The sequence below is a fragment of the Chiloscyllium plagiosum genome, chromosome 26 (assembly GCF_004010195.1).
Source record: "Chiloscyllium plagiosum isolate BGI_BamShark_2017 chromosome 26, ASM401019v2, whole genome shotgun sequence".
Lineage (NCBI taxonomy): Eukaryota > Metazoa > Chordata > Chondrichthyes > Orectolobiformes > Hemiscylliidae > Chiloscyllium > Chiloscyllium plagiosum.
This window is the reverse complement of record NC_057735.1, coordinates 3,803,963-3,818,632: the sequence shown is the minus strand read 5'-3', so window position 1 is coordinate 3,818,632 and position 14,670 is coordinate 3,803,963.

The window sequence follows — 14,670 nt, the reverse complement described above, 5'->3', positions numbered from 1 at the left end:
TCCCCACCCCCACCCTCCTCTAGCTTATTTCTCCACGCTCCAGGCTCACTGCCTTTATTCCTGATGAAGGGCTTTTGCCCGAAACGTCAATTTCGAAGCTCCTTGGATGCTGCCTGAACTGCTGTGCTCTTCCAGCACCACTAATCCAGAATCTGGTTTCCAGCATCTGCAGTCATTGTTTTTACCTCTTCAAAATAAGACTCTGTTTGATTTAGTGTGGCTCCCTTCACGTTGTATATCTCCACAGTATTATGTTGGTTGATGTTTGCTCATCAGTCTGCATGTTGAATATGTTTAAGTGAGTGAGGATTTTTTGCAAAACCTCTCTCTCTTTTACACAAGGCTGCTAATGCTGCACTGGTACATAGATTCAGCAGCTGAAAGGATGCAGATTTTTACTCTGATTCTCCTAGGTCCACTAGCTCTATGTGTTCTTCCACACTGTCAACCTGCTGTGGGACATTCATTGGTCAGTGCTAGACAAACTGACAACCAAGGCTCATGAGTTCTATATGTTTGGAGCTGTCTGGTTTGGAGAGGGTAGACATTCTTCACTCCTCTGCTCACAGTTCTAAACAGTGACTGTCACATTAAACTGGAGTTGATGAGGATGTTTGGATCACTGGGGTATGTTTTGCATTAAGGATAAATTATATAAGAGGGATGGGTTGCACCTTAATAGGTGTAGGACCTGCATTCTAGCCGGCAGGCTTGCCACTGCAATACAGGTGTGTTTAAACTAAGTAGTGGCGGGGAGGGAGGGGTCAAACTGGAAATTTAAGAAGGAAGTTAAAGGGAAAGTGAGAATAAGAGAAGTTAAGAAAGACAACAGAATCAATGGAGCAGAAAACTCAAGAAGGGATCATACAGTATGGCCAAGTGAAATAGGGGTTGATAGGAAAGGTGAGGGGAGTAACAAATTAAGAATATTATATATGAACAAGAAATAAGGTGGATGAGCTTGAAGCTCAGTTGGAAATTGGCAGGTACAATGTTGTGGCGATAACTGAGACGTGGCTTCAAGTGGACAGGGCCTGGGAAATGAATATTCAAGGCTATACGTGCAATCGAGAGGACAGACTGACGTGCAGAGGGGGTGGGGTGGCCCTGTTGCTGAGGAATGATATTCAGTCCCTGCGACGGGGGACATAGAATCAGGAGATGTAGAGTCAGTATGGATAGAGCTGAGAAATTCTAAGGGTAGAAGGACCCTAATGGGAGTTATCTACAGGCCCCCAAACAGTAGTCTGGGTGTAGGGTGTAAGTTGAATAAGGATTTGAAATTGGCCTGTCGCAAAGGTATTACTATGGTTGTTATGGGGGATTTCAACATGCAGGTAGACTGGGAGAATCAGGATGGTACTGGACCCCAGGAAAGGGAGTTTGTGGAGTGTCTCCAAGATGGATTCTTAGAGCAGCTTGTACTGGAGCCTACCAGGGAGAAGGCAATTCTGGATCTGGTGTTGTGCAACAAACCGGATTTGATCAGGGACCTCAAAGTAAAGGAGCCATTAAGAGGTAGTGACCATAATATGATAAGTTTAAATCTGCATTTTGAGAGGGAGAAGGGAGAATCAGGGGTGTCAGTATTGTAGTTGAGCAAAGGGAACTATGGAGCTGTGAGGGAGGAGCTGGCCAAAGTTCAATGGTTCAATACCCTGGCAGGGATGGCAGTGGAACAACAATGGCAGGTATTTCTGGATATAATGCAGAAGGTGCAGGATCGGTTCATTCCAAAGAGGAAGAAAGATCCTTAGGGGAGGCAGGTGCGGCCATGGCTGACGAGGGAAGTTAAGGACTGTATAAAGATAAAAGAGAAGTATGACATAGCAAAGATGAGCGGGAAGCCGGAGTACTGGGAAAGAGCAACAGTGGATAACTAAAAAGGCAATACTCGGAGAAAGAAAATGAGGTACGAAGGCAAACTGGCCAAAAATATAAAGGAGGATAGTAAAGGCTTTTTTAGGTATGTGAAAAGAAAAAAATAGGTTAAGGCCAAAATTGGGCCCTTGAAGACAGAAATAGGTGAATTTATTATGGGGAACAAGGAAATGGCAGAAGAGTTGGATCTGACTTCATGGGGGAAGACACAAGCAATCTCCCAGATGTAATAATGACTGAAGGACCAAGGGTAATGGATGAACTGAAGGGAGTTTATATTAGGCAGGAAATGGTGTTGGAGAGATTATTAGGTCTGATGGCTGATAAGTCCCCAGGACCTGATGGTCTGCATCCCAAGGTACTTAAGGAGGTGGCTCTAGAAATCGTGGACGCATTGGTGATCATTTTCCAATGTTCTATAGATTCAGGATCAGTTCCTGCAGATTGGAGGGTGGCTAATGTCTCACTTTTCAAGAAGGGAGGGAGAGAGAAAACAGGGAATTATAGACCGGTTAGCCTGACGTCAATAGTGGGAAAGATGCTGGAGTCAATTATAAAAGATGAAATTACGACTCATCTGGATAGCAGTAACAGGATAGGTCAGAGTCAGCATGGATTTACGAAGGGGAAATCGTGCTTGAATAATCTTCTGGAATTTTTTGAGGATGTATTTATGAAGATGGACAAGGGAAAGCCAGTGGATGTAGTGTACCTGGACTTTCAAAAAGCCTTTGAGGTCCCACATAGGAGCAAAATTAGGGTACATGATATTGGGGGCAAAGTTTTGTAGTGATAAATGGGTCCCTTTCAGAATGGCAGGCGGTGACCAGTGGGGTACCACAAGGTTCGGTGCTGGGACCGCAGCTGTTTACAATGTACATTAATGACATAGATGAAGTTTTTAAAAGTAATATTTAGCAAATTTGCTGATGACGCAAAGCTGGGTGGCAGGGTGAAATGTGAGGAGGATGTTATGAGAATACAGGGTGACTTGGACAGGCTAGGTGAGTGGATGGTTGTATGGCAGATGCAGTTTAATGTGGATAAATGTGTGATTATCCACTTTGGTGGCAAGAACAGGAAGGCAGATTACTACCTAAATGGAGTCAAGTTAGGTAAAGGGGCAGTACAACTAGATCTAGGGTAAAAAAGTTCTTGTACATCAGTCAATGAAAGCAAGCATGCAGGTACAGCAGGCAGTGAAGAAAGCTAATGGCATTCTGGCCTTCATAACAAGAGGAATTGAGTATAGGAGCAAAGAGTTCCTTCTGCAGCTGTACAGGGCCCTGTTAAGTCCGTACCTGAAATATTGTGTGCGGTTTTGCTCTCCAAATTTGAGGAAGAACATTCTGACTATTGAGGGAGTGAAGTGTAGGTTCACGAGGTCAATTCCCGGAATGGCAGGACTATCATATGTTGAAAGATTGGAGCAACTGGGCTTGTATACAGTTTAGAGTTTAGAAGGATGAGAGGGGATCTGATTGAGACATATAAAATTATTAATGGATTGGACACTCTGGAGGCAGGAAGCATGTTTCTGTTGATGGGTGAGTCCAGAACCAGAGCACACAGTTTAAAAATAAGGGGTAGGCCATTTAGAACAGAGTTGAAGAGAAACTTCTTCACCCAGAGAGTGGTGGATATATGGAATACTGTGCCCCAGATGCAGTGGAGGCCAAGTCTCTAGATACTTTCAAGAAAGAGATGGATAGAGCTCTTAAGGATAGTGGAATCAAGGGTCATGGGGTTAAGGCAGGAACAGGATACTGCTTGTCGATGATCAGCCATGATCATAATGAATGGTGGTGCTAGCTTGAAGGACCAAATGGCCTACTCCTGCACCTATTGTCTATTGTCTATTGAGACACTCTCTGAGATGATGACAATATGAGACCATCATCATTGGAAAGCATTTCAACTCTCTTCACCAACTTGTTCCTTAATAGTCCTTTAACCATAAGACATGCATAATGACAGGCTGTTCTTGAGTTCTCTGCTGGAGGCAGTTTGGAACCTCAGCTCTCCATGAGGCAAGTAGGTTATGAATGCACACCAGCTGACACAGGGATCAAACCCTGTGCTGCTGACACCAACCTGATCCACACTGGCCATCCAGACAGGAGAAAGTGAGGTCTGCAGATGCTGGAGATCAGAGCTGAAAAATGTGTTGCTGGAAAAGCGCAGCAGGTCAGGCAGCATCCAAGGAGCAGGATTGGGACTGAGATAAGGTGGGGGGAGGGGAAATGAGGAAGCTGGAGAAATCTGCATTCATTCTTTGTGGTTGGAGGGTTCCTAGACGGAAGATGAGGTGCTCTTCCTCCAGGCGCCGTGTTGCCATCGTCTGGTGATGGAGGAGTCCAAGGACCTGCATGTCCTTGGCAGAGTGGGAGGGGGAGTTAAAGTGTTCAGCCACGGGGCGGTTGGGTTGGTTGGCGCGGGTGTCCCAGAGGTGTTCTCTGAAACATTCCGCAAGTAGGCTGCCTGTCTCCCAAGTGTAGAGGAGGCCACATCAGGTGCAGTGGATGCAGTAAATGATGTGTGTGGAGGTGCAAGTGAATTTGTGACGGATATGGAAGGATCCCTTTGGGACAATTGAGCTAACTGGCTCACCAAAGAGTACAGTTAGTGTGGCCATATAGACTTTTACTTGTAGGTTGAGTTGTGATTTTCGGCTGCAATTTCTTTCCATTACATGACTACAGAGGATTCTCTCCTGCTCCTACTGCAGAGTGTTCGACTGGGACAAAGAAAAGCTGAAAATGTGTTGCTGGAAAAGCGCAGCAGGTCAGGCAGCATCCAGGGAACAGGAGAATCGACGTTTCGGGCATAAGCCCTTCTTCAGGAATCAAAGAAAAGGACAGCCGCCGGCCATTTAGGACTGAGAAAAGAAACACAGGAACAGGAGTAGGCCATCGAGTCTGTCCACCATTCTCAACCATGGCTGATGATCTCCTCAATGCCACTTTCCCGAACTATCTTCATATTCCTTAATTTCATTTGTCTCCTAGTCATGGAGTCATACAGAACACAACAGACCCTTTGGTCCAAACAGTCTATGCCAACCATAGTTCCAAACTGTCTCTCTGTACTTGGCCCATATTCTTCCAAACATTTCTTCTTCATGTACTTACACATGTCTTTTAAGCATTGTAACTGTAGCTGCATCCACCACTTCCTCTGGAAGTTCATCCAACAGATGAACTACTCTGTGTGTAAAAAAAAAAAATGCCCCTCATGTTGTTTTTAAATTTTTCTCCTCTCATCTTAAAAATATACCCTCTGGTCTTGACATCCCCCACCCTAGGGAAAAGACACCCGCCATTCACCTTAACTACCCCCTTCATGATTTTATAAATCTCTATAACATGACCCTTCAACCTCGTATGCTCCACTGAAAAAAGTCCCAGCCTATCCAACCTCTCCTTATCCCTCAAACTCTCTATTCCCAGCAACATCCTGGTAATTCTTTTCTGGACCCTCTCCAATAATATCCTCCCTACAACAGGGACCAGAGTTGCACACAGTACTCCAGAAACTAATTACCATGCAGAACCTTGTCAAAAACATTATTAAATACTCACATTTGCAGACATGGTATTCTTCACTCAAGCTGGTGAATCTTGGGAATTCTTTACCTCAGAGGGATATGGAGGCTCAATTGATGATCATGCTCAAGTCTGAGATCGACAATGTCAAGGGACAAGAGAGTGAGTTCAGGAAAATGGGGTTGAAGGAGGAAATCAACCATGATCTCACTAAATGGCAGAGCAGGTTCGAGACTTCACCAGTTTCCTCATTTCCCCTCCCCCCACCTTACCCCAGTTCCAACCTTCCAGCTCAGCACCATCCTCATGACCTGTCCTACCTACCAATCTCCCTTCCCACCAATCCGCTCCACTGGGCTGGGGAGAAGTTAGCAATATGAAAGTGGGAGAGAACTACAAAAAATGGCATAATACACTTCAGAACCACGTAGTCATTTTGAAAATGTCCTAGAGTCAGAGTTAAGTCCTGCTCACAGGCTGTATCATTAAATTCAGTTCCCAAGAGGTGATCAAGGGTTGTCCATGGGCTCAACATCCAATGATATTTATTTTACTCTGAATTGCAGCCATCATTCTCCATGTCCAACACTACATCTCCCAGCCACTAGAGGGCACAATGTTCATATTGTTACAATCTGCACTTGAAAGTCATACAGTCAAAGCTATATGGCATGGAAACAGGCTCTTCAGTCCAACACATCCATGCTGACCAGATTCTCTATATAAATCTAGCCCCATTTGCCAGTATTTGGCCCATATCTCTCTAAACCCTTCCTATTCGTGTACCCATCCAGATGCCTTTTAAATGTTGTAATTGTACCAGCCTCCACCAGGTCCTCTGGCAGCTCATTCCATATTCACACCATCCTCTGCGTGAAAACGTTGCCCATTAGGTCCCTATAAATCTTTCCCCTCTCAACTTAAACCTATACCCTCTGGTTCTGGATTCACTCACCTAACATTCTTTACAAAGTGGAAACAATATGGGTGGCTCTGTGGTTAGCACTGCTGCCTCACAGCGCCAGAGACCCGGGTTCAATTCCCGCCTCAGGCGACTGACTGTGTGGAGTTTGCACATTCTCCCCGTGTCCAAAGATGTGCAGGTCAGGTGAATTGGCCATGCTAAATTGCCCGTAGTGTTAGGTAAGGGGTAGATGTAGGGGTATGGGTGGGTTGCGCTTCGGCGGGGCGGTGTGGACTTGTTGGGCCGAAGGGCCTGTTTCCATACTGTAAGTAATCTAATCTAATAACAATATGATTAACTGGTTGAAGAGCTCTTGCTGACACTGATCTGATGGGCCGAAGGCTTTGTTCTGTGCTTTATTTCTGGTAGAGAAACACAAAGCCAACCTAACCATGGTATCTCAGCTGACCTGATCCGTTTAACCCACCCATTGGATCTGAGTTTCCGAATGAGGAAAACACTTACTGTGACCTTCCTCTGGGCTGTAACGTCTCTATAACTCATGGAACCTATCATCCAAGTGCCTTGACAAGTGGCAGGCTCAGCCTTCCAATCTCTCCCATCATAGAAACAGCTGTTGTGTTTAGTTGCTTCCTTCACAGTCAACCTCTTGCTCTTCCTCTGTTAGTCTGTCATTCGTTCTTTCCTCCACCCAAATTACCCTTCAGATGCTTTTTAAATACTACATTTCAAAGCTGCTGATTTTCTTTACTCGGTCCTCCCCAATGCTACAGGTTTCATGTCCACAATTCATTGCTGACCAATCATGACATTTTAGAGCCCAGAGTGTTATCGCAAGACCCTAGCTACCATCTTTTAATTTGTAAGAACATGTCTGACATATCCAATGTAGTTTTCAGTACTGCTTTTAGCATCTGCTTTTCACTGCGGTCCTCACAGATTTAATTGACCATCTACATTACAATTTCAGCTTAAAGTTGAAAATGAGGCAGGATTCGAGACATGGCAGATCAGCATGGGGAAAAGTGGAGCATCCAGTCTGAAACTCAAGTTACTTAGTGAGAGACCATGAAACTTATCAACGATTCATGTAAAACCTGGAGGCTGATACAATTGCAACAATTAAAAGGCATTTGGATGGGTATATGAATAGGAAGTGTTTGGAGGGATATGGGCCGGGTGCTGGCAGGTGGAACTAGATTGGGTTGGGATATCTGGTCGGCATGTATGGGTTGGACCGAAGGGTCTGTTTCCGTGGTATACATCTCTATGACGCTAGGGCAGGAAATCAACTGTCCTCACTAACCTACCCTACATGTGATTCCCGACTTTCAGCACCGTGGTTAACTGTTAACTAGTCTCAAAACGGCAAATACTTATTTCAAGGGCAATTCAGGATGGGAAACAAATGTTGTAATTGTACCAGCCTCCACCACTTCCTCTGGCAGCTGATACCCATGTCCCATGAGAGGATGCTAAACATACAAGCAAGGGAAGGAGAGGTGAATTTGCATTTCTTAGTAACCTGGGACATTCCACTCCTTTGTAGTCAAAATACACATTGACCCTCTGACAACATGCAGCACCGTTGACCCCCTGGGACAGGCTGTACTTTTGTTGTGAGAGAGTTTGAAAGTTGATCCTATGAAGTACCTCCAGCACTGCTGACTACGATGACTCAGTGGGAGCAGAATTTAATATTTCAAAGGACTGAGACCTAACTTCCAGGTCATCCTCATGTTCTCATGAATGATGTCTACCATATCCAGTGTAACCGGTAGTTGCTAACATACATTAAACTATGTTCATATTTAATACAAGAGCTTATTCCCATTAGACTACTAAATTGTTTTCCCCTACCAAACAGTCTTAGCTCACCCAGTGGAACCCTACATGAAACCTGCAATAGTACAGTCAACCTAACCTATTTTACTAATCAAACTATTCAGAGATGTTGTCACACAACTCTGGAGTAGAACTTGTAGAGTCACAGAGTTATACCGTACAGAAACAGACCCTTAGGTCCATCTCGTCTCTGGGCCTCCCATTCCAGCGGCAGGGACATTACATTGTTCCACAAGAGTGATTGATCGGAGGGGAGGGTGGTGCAGATAGGTGGGAAGGAAGATGGACAGATGGGACAGATCATGAGGATGGTGCTGAGCTGGAAAGTTGGAACTGGAGTATGTTGGGGGAGGGGAAATGAGGAAACTGGTGAAATCAACATTGATGCCCTGGGGTTGGAGGGTCCCAAGGTGGAAGATAAGGCGTCCTTTCTCCAGGCGTTAGGTGGTTAGGGAGTGGCGATGGAGGAGGCCTAGGACCTGCATGTCCTCGGCAGAGTGGGAGGAGGAATTGAAATGTTGGGCGATGAGGCGGTGGGGTTGCATGTCCTGGAGATGTTCTCTGAAGTACTCTGCGAGTAGCCCGGTCTCCCCAATGTAGAGGACACCGCATCGGAAGCAACAGAGGAGGTGTAGTCCAGGTAGCTGTGGGAGTCGGTGGGTTTGTAGTAGATGTCAGTGTTGAGTTGGTCACCATTGATGGAGATGGAGAGGTCCAGGAAGTGAAGGGAGGTGTCTGAAATGGTCCAGGTGAACATAAGGTCAGGGTGGAATGTGTTGGTGATGTTGATGAACTGTTCAACGTCCTCATGGGAGCATGAGGTGGCACCGATGCAGTCATCAATCTAGCGGAGGAAAAGGTGGGGAATGGTGTTGGTGTAACTGTGGAAGATGGACTGTTCCATGTAACCGACAAAGATACAAGCATAACTGAGGCCCATGCAGGTGGCATGGTTACCCCTTTTGTCTGGAGGCAGTGGGAGGATTCAAAGGAGAAATGATTGAGGGTGAGGACCAGTTCATCCAAACAAATGAGAGTGTCAGTGGAAGGGTACTGGTGGGGATATTGGGAGAGGAAGATTGGCAGGCAGGGCATTCCATGCCCTTCCCACTCTCTGAGTGAAAAACCTACCTCTAACATCTGTCTTAAATCTATCACCCTTCAATTTGCAGCTATGCCCCCTCATACAAGCGGGTGTCATCATCCTAGGAAAAAGACTCTCACTGTCCATTCTATATTATCCTCTGACCATGTGTGTTTCTATTAAATCGTTTCTTAGCCTTCTTCTTTCCAATGAGAACAGAACCAAGTCCCTCAGCCTTTCCTCATAAGACATTTGCTTCAGACCAGGCAACATCCTGGTAAATCTCTTTTGCACCTTTTCCAATGTTTTCACAGCTTTCCTGTAATGGGGTTGAGGATCTAAATTCTGGATTTAGGCTGTTGTCAGGAGCAACCATTTAATGCATGCTTTTACTAACTACAAAATTGCTTCTTAATGCAAGTAACATAAAATAACATAAGAAAATAGCTTCTAGGAGCAATGGCATCTACTCTGCTGAAAACCGCATTCTCGAACTAATTGAAAGAGATTAGCAAACAATGCCCTGTTCATCGTATAAATTAACTAAGTAAGATATGACATTATTAAAGCATCCTAGACTGGCTTTGGAAGACAGGTGGCCAGAGATAGGGGCGTGCAAAACAAGTCAGTTCCCAGGAAATATCATTGGCTTAATTTTATGTCTATTTGTCACTTTATTTCATTTCATTGGATTAACTTTGAAATTAAGGCTGTTCTGTTTGTTAAGAGACCTCTAAAAGTTGTCTGTGTTTTAAGCTAATTGCAGCAACTTTTCCAGAGTACACAGAGGTGCTTAACCCCAGTGTTGCTGGATAACCTATGCCCAGCGTCGTAATAAATTGTTAAATCTTGCTGAAATCGACCAAGCTGCTAGTGTTTATTTGACTGATCGCAGAACCGAGAGGCCCCTCCCGGGGGTCTATATTTACAGGGTGACCAGAATTGCACACAATACTTGCTGCACTAGTATTTTGTACAGTTGCACCATGACATCTTGGCTCCAGAACTCAATCCCTCTACCAATAAAACCTAACACACTGTATGCCTCCTTAACAGCACTATCAACCTGGGTGACAACTTTCAGGGATCTATGTACATGGACACCAAAATCCCTCTGCACATCCACACTACCAAGAATCTTTCCATTGACAAAGTATTCTGCCTTCCTGTTATTCTTCCCAAAGTGAATCCCCTCACATTTATCTGCATTGAACTCCATTTTCCACCTTTCAGCTCAGTCCTGCAGTTTATCCAAGTCTCCCTGCAACCTGCAAAATTCTTCCACACTGTCCACCACTCCACCGACTTTAGTGTCATCTGCAAACTTACTAATCCATCCACCTATGCTTGCGTCCAAGTAGTTTCTAAAAATGACAAACAGCAATGGTCCCAAAACAGATCCTTGTGGCACACTAATGGTAACCGGCTTCCAAGCTGAATATTTTCCATCAACTACCATTCATTGCCTTCTTACAGAAAGCCAGTTTCTAATCCAAACTGCAAAATCACTTTTAATCCCATGCCTCTGCATTTTCTCCAGTAGCCTACCATGTGGAACCTTATTAAAGGCTTTGCTGAAGTCCATGGACACCACGTCAACTGCCCTCCCTACCCTCATCCACATGCATGGTCACCTTCTCAAAAAACTCAATGGGGTTTGTGAGACACAACCTGCCCTTGACGAATCTACGTTGACTAATTCCAATTAAATTGCTGCTTGCTCAATGATTATAAATCCTATCTCTTATAATTCTTTCCAAAACTTTTCCTACAACAGACGTAAGGCTCACTGGTCTATAATTACCTAAGTTATCTCTATGCCCTTCTTGAACAAGGGCACAACATTTGCAATCCTCCAGTCCTCTGGTACTAAATTTACTAGGATGTTGCCTGGTATGAAGGGAAGGTCTTACATGGAAAGGCCGAGGGACTTGAGGCTGTTTTTGTTAGAACAAGGTTGAGAGGTGACTTAATTGAGACATAAGATAATCAGAGGGTTAGATAGGTTGGACAGTGAGAGCCTTTTTCCTCGGATAGCGATGATTAGCACGAGGGGACATTGCTTTAAATTGAGAGGTGATAGATGTAAGAGGTAGTTTCTTTACTCAGAGAGGAGTAGGGGCATGGAACGCACTGCCTGCAACAGTAGTAGACTCGCAAATTTAAGGGCTTTGAAATGGCATTTGGAAAGGCATATGGACGAGAATGGAATAGTGTAGGTTCAGATTGCTTCCACAGGTCGACACAACATTGAGGGCCGAAGGGCCTGTTCTATGCTGTAATGTTCTATGAAACATAGAAGATTTTTAGGGGACTTGACGGAATTGATGTGGAGAGGTTCCCTTTGTGGGAAAGTCTAGGACCAGAGGAAAATATCAGAACCCTCATTCTCAGAGTAATGGGTCACCTATTGACAAAGCAATGAGGAGGAATTTTATCTCTCAGAGGGTAGTTCATTCTTGAGCACCGAAGGCTTCGAGATTGAGTCATTAAGTATATTCAAGGCTGAGATTGACAGATTTTTAATCACTGAGGGAATCAAGAAAAAGACATGAAAATGGAGTTGAGGATTATCGGATCAGCCATGATCTCATTAAATGACAGAGCAGATGCAATGGGCCAAATAGCCTGAGTCTGCACCAATGTCTTTTGGTGTTTATAAATAAATGCAAATTGTGTCATATTTCTGTGGGGATCAAATAGTTTTTTTTTCCCCTGGGAAGTAGATCTGTTGCTGAAAACTCTATTGAGATCATGAGCACACATTCCATTGTCATGACACATAACCATAAATACTGCTTTAGATGAATGTTTACTGCAAATATTCCAGTGTCTGATTATACTTTAAAGTTTCAGGCTTATTGACAGCCGGTGTACCTTCGGTTTCAGGGTGCCAGGATATACATTAATCTTCAATGGAGTCAGAGCGCCTTTTCTACAATGTGACCTTGTACTTAAATCTCCTGTTTGAGAGATTGACCTCACTGGTAACATCTGGTTTCAAAAGCAAATCTGTACATAGGGGAACTGGTTAGAGAAACTCTGATTCTCCTCTCTGCAAAGAAATGTCTTCTGTTAATATGTAATTACTGAATCATTTAAACACTGGCATGTATTTGCATCTAACAAGTGGTGAGATTCCAGCTTCCACTCCCTCACTGAGATCCTGGAATGCAAAGACAACCCCTGATTTCTCTGCTTCACTACCAAGGTCACCTTAAACCCCTTCCCCCGGCCCTAAACATCCTCTTTTCTACAAGTTGGTATGAGGAGCTTCTGGACTATTTCATTACAAAGATTTAATCCATCTAGTTGTATCTTCTGTTTCCCTTTCTGCCTTCTAGCCCACACACTTAACGTTCATCTTTCCTAACCTCCCCCTCGCCCTGAGCTGGCATTTTTCTCTAGTTTCTCTCTAATCACACCAAACCATCCTTTCTCATTTCAACTTGCTTGTGCGATCCAGTTCCTGCTCTTTACCTCATTCCCTGCAAACTGCTAATCACCTAGTCACCCTTCCTGACCCCATGCTAATCTGAACTTTCTGCTCAGCTGCAAGTTCCCCCGTATATCCCGGTCAACCTCGACTAAAACGGGTCACAATTTCCATCAGTTAACCACTGATACCACCTTCAGCTTTTGTCTATCCTGCAAATTCCAATCCCTTCTCTAGCCACTGCCTCTAACTAACCGGGCAGCTGGCAGGACTGGCCCTCTCATTCACACTGTGCACAGTTCTCTTATCCTACATCCAGCACAAAGACTGACTACTTCCATCTCTGTAATAATACCCACCTCTTCATCTGTCCCAGTTTATCCATTGCCAATACCACAACCTATGCTTTGTCAACTACAGCTTTGTTGGCCTCTTCAATGCATACTCCTAAAGCCATCCATTTTCCCACCTCTCTCTCTCTATTCCTTTAGGAAATCCAAGAGGACCCACCTCTTCTTTCAAGCTTTTGACCACTACTCCCAGCACCTCCTTTAAAGTTGGTTTTCAATGGAATCTCATTTAAAGAAAATCTAAGCATTACTGATTTTCCTATCAAATTGGATAACTTCACTTTTTTCCACATTATACTACATCTGCCATGTTCTTACCTACTCAGTCTTTTTAATCTTTCTACATCCTCCTCAACAATACTTCCACCTGGTTTTATCATCCACAAAGTTTAAAATATTCCGTTCAACCCCAACATCATTGTATATTATAAAAGGCTGGGACCCAAGTACTGATCCTTACTATACCCCACTTGTAACAACCCTTGTCACAACCTGCCAATCTGAGAGTAATCAGTTTATAACCACTGTTTTATATCCGTTAACCAATCCTCAATCCATGCCCATATATTGTGCCCCTCCGCCCCGATTCCATGTGTTCTGATTTTGCTGCTTTATCTGCGCAGACCTTGTCAAACATTTTCTGAAAACCCAAGTACGCCATATCCAGTGTTCCCCTCCTTACCTAATTGGCTGGTTAAGTCATCAAACTCATTAATGGGTTTTTCAAAAGCAGTTTCCTTTTAATTCATTTTTATTTTGCCCAATTCTACTGTTATATTATGACAATTTAATCTCTCCTTGTCTAATATGCCAGCATTTGGCCCATCTCCCTGTAAACCCTTCCTATTCATATACCCAAACAGATGTCTTTTAAATGTTAAGGAGAAAATTTGAGATTCCATTCTCGGCCTCCCCTCCCCTCTGATCTCTGATTCAAATCTCATTCTTCTCCCAGTTCTAGCATCTTGTACGTTTTCAATTTTATTTTTTCCATTGCTGACAGCAGTTCTCTTGGTTACAGGCAACAACATACTTGTGAAGTGTAGCCATTTTAGTTATATAGGAAGTGCAGCAAGTCTGTCAAAGCAGCAACATGACAATGACTTGTTAACTTGTTTATTTTTGGGGAGTGCTGTATGAGGGATAAATATTAGCCCAGAACACCAGAAATGACTTCCCTGCCCTCCTTCAAAAATATGCCATGAGGTTTTATTTATGTTCACCTGAGGAGGTAGAGCGAGACTGCCTCACCTAAAAGACAGCACTTTGAACAATGCAGCACTCCCGCACTATCGTTCGGTGTCCAGGTCTCTGGTGTGGCATTTGAACTCTCAGTCACAGCTAATACCTAAAAATAAATGTAATCTTGGAATTGAGTGAACATAAGAATTCAGTAAGAAAGCTTTGTTTTTTTTATTTAAACCTCCCACACATTACCTCATGCACTGTTTGGACACATCCTTTCTCCTTGAACAAATCAAGGAATCTTGATATGTTTGTTATTTGGGCCCCACTCTTTACCAAGACTGCAAAATAAAACAGATATTGTGCACTGTGTTTCTAGATATCCCCAGCTGCCCACTGACATAATGGTGAATATGTTT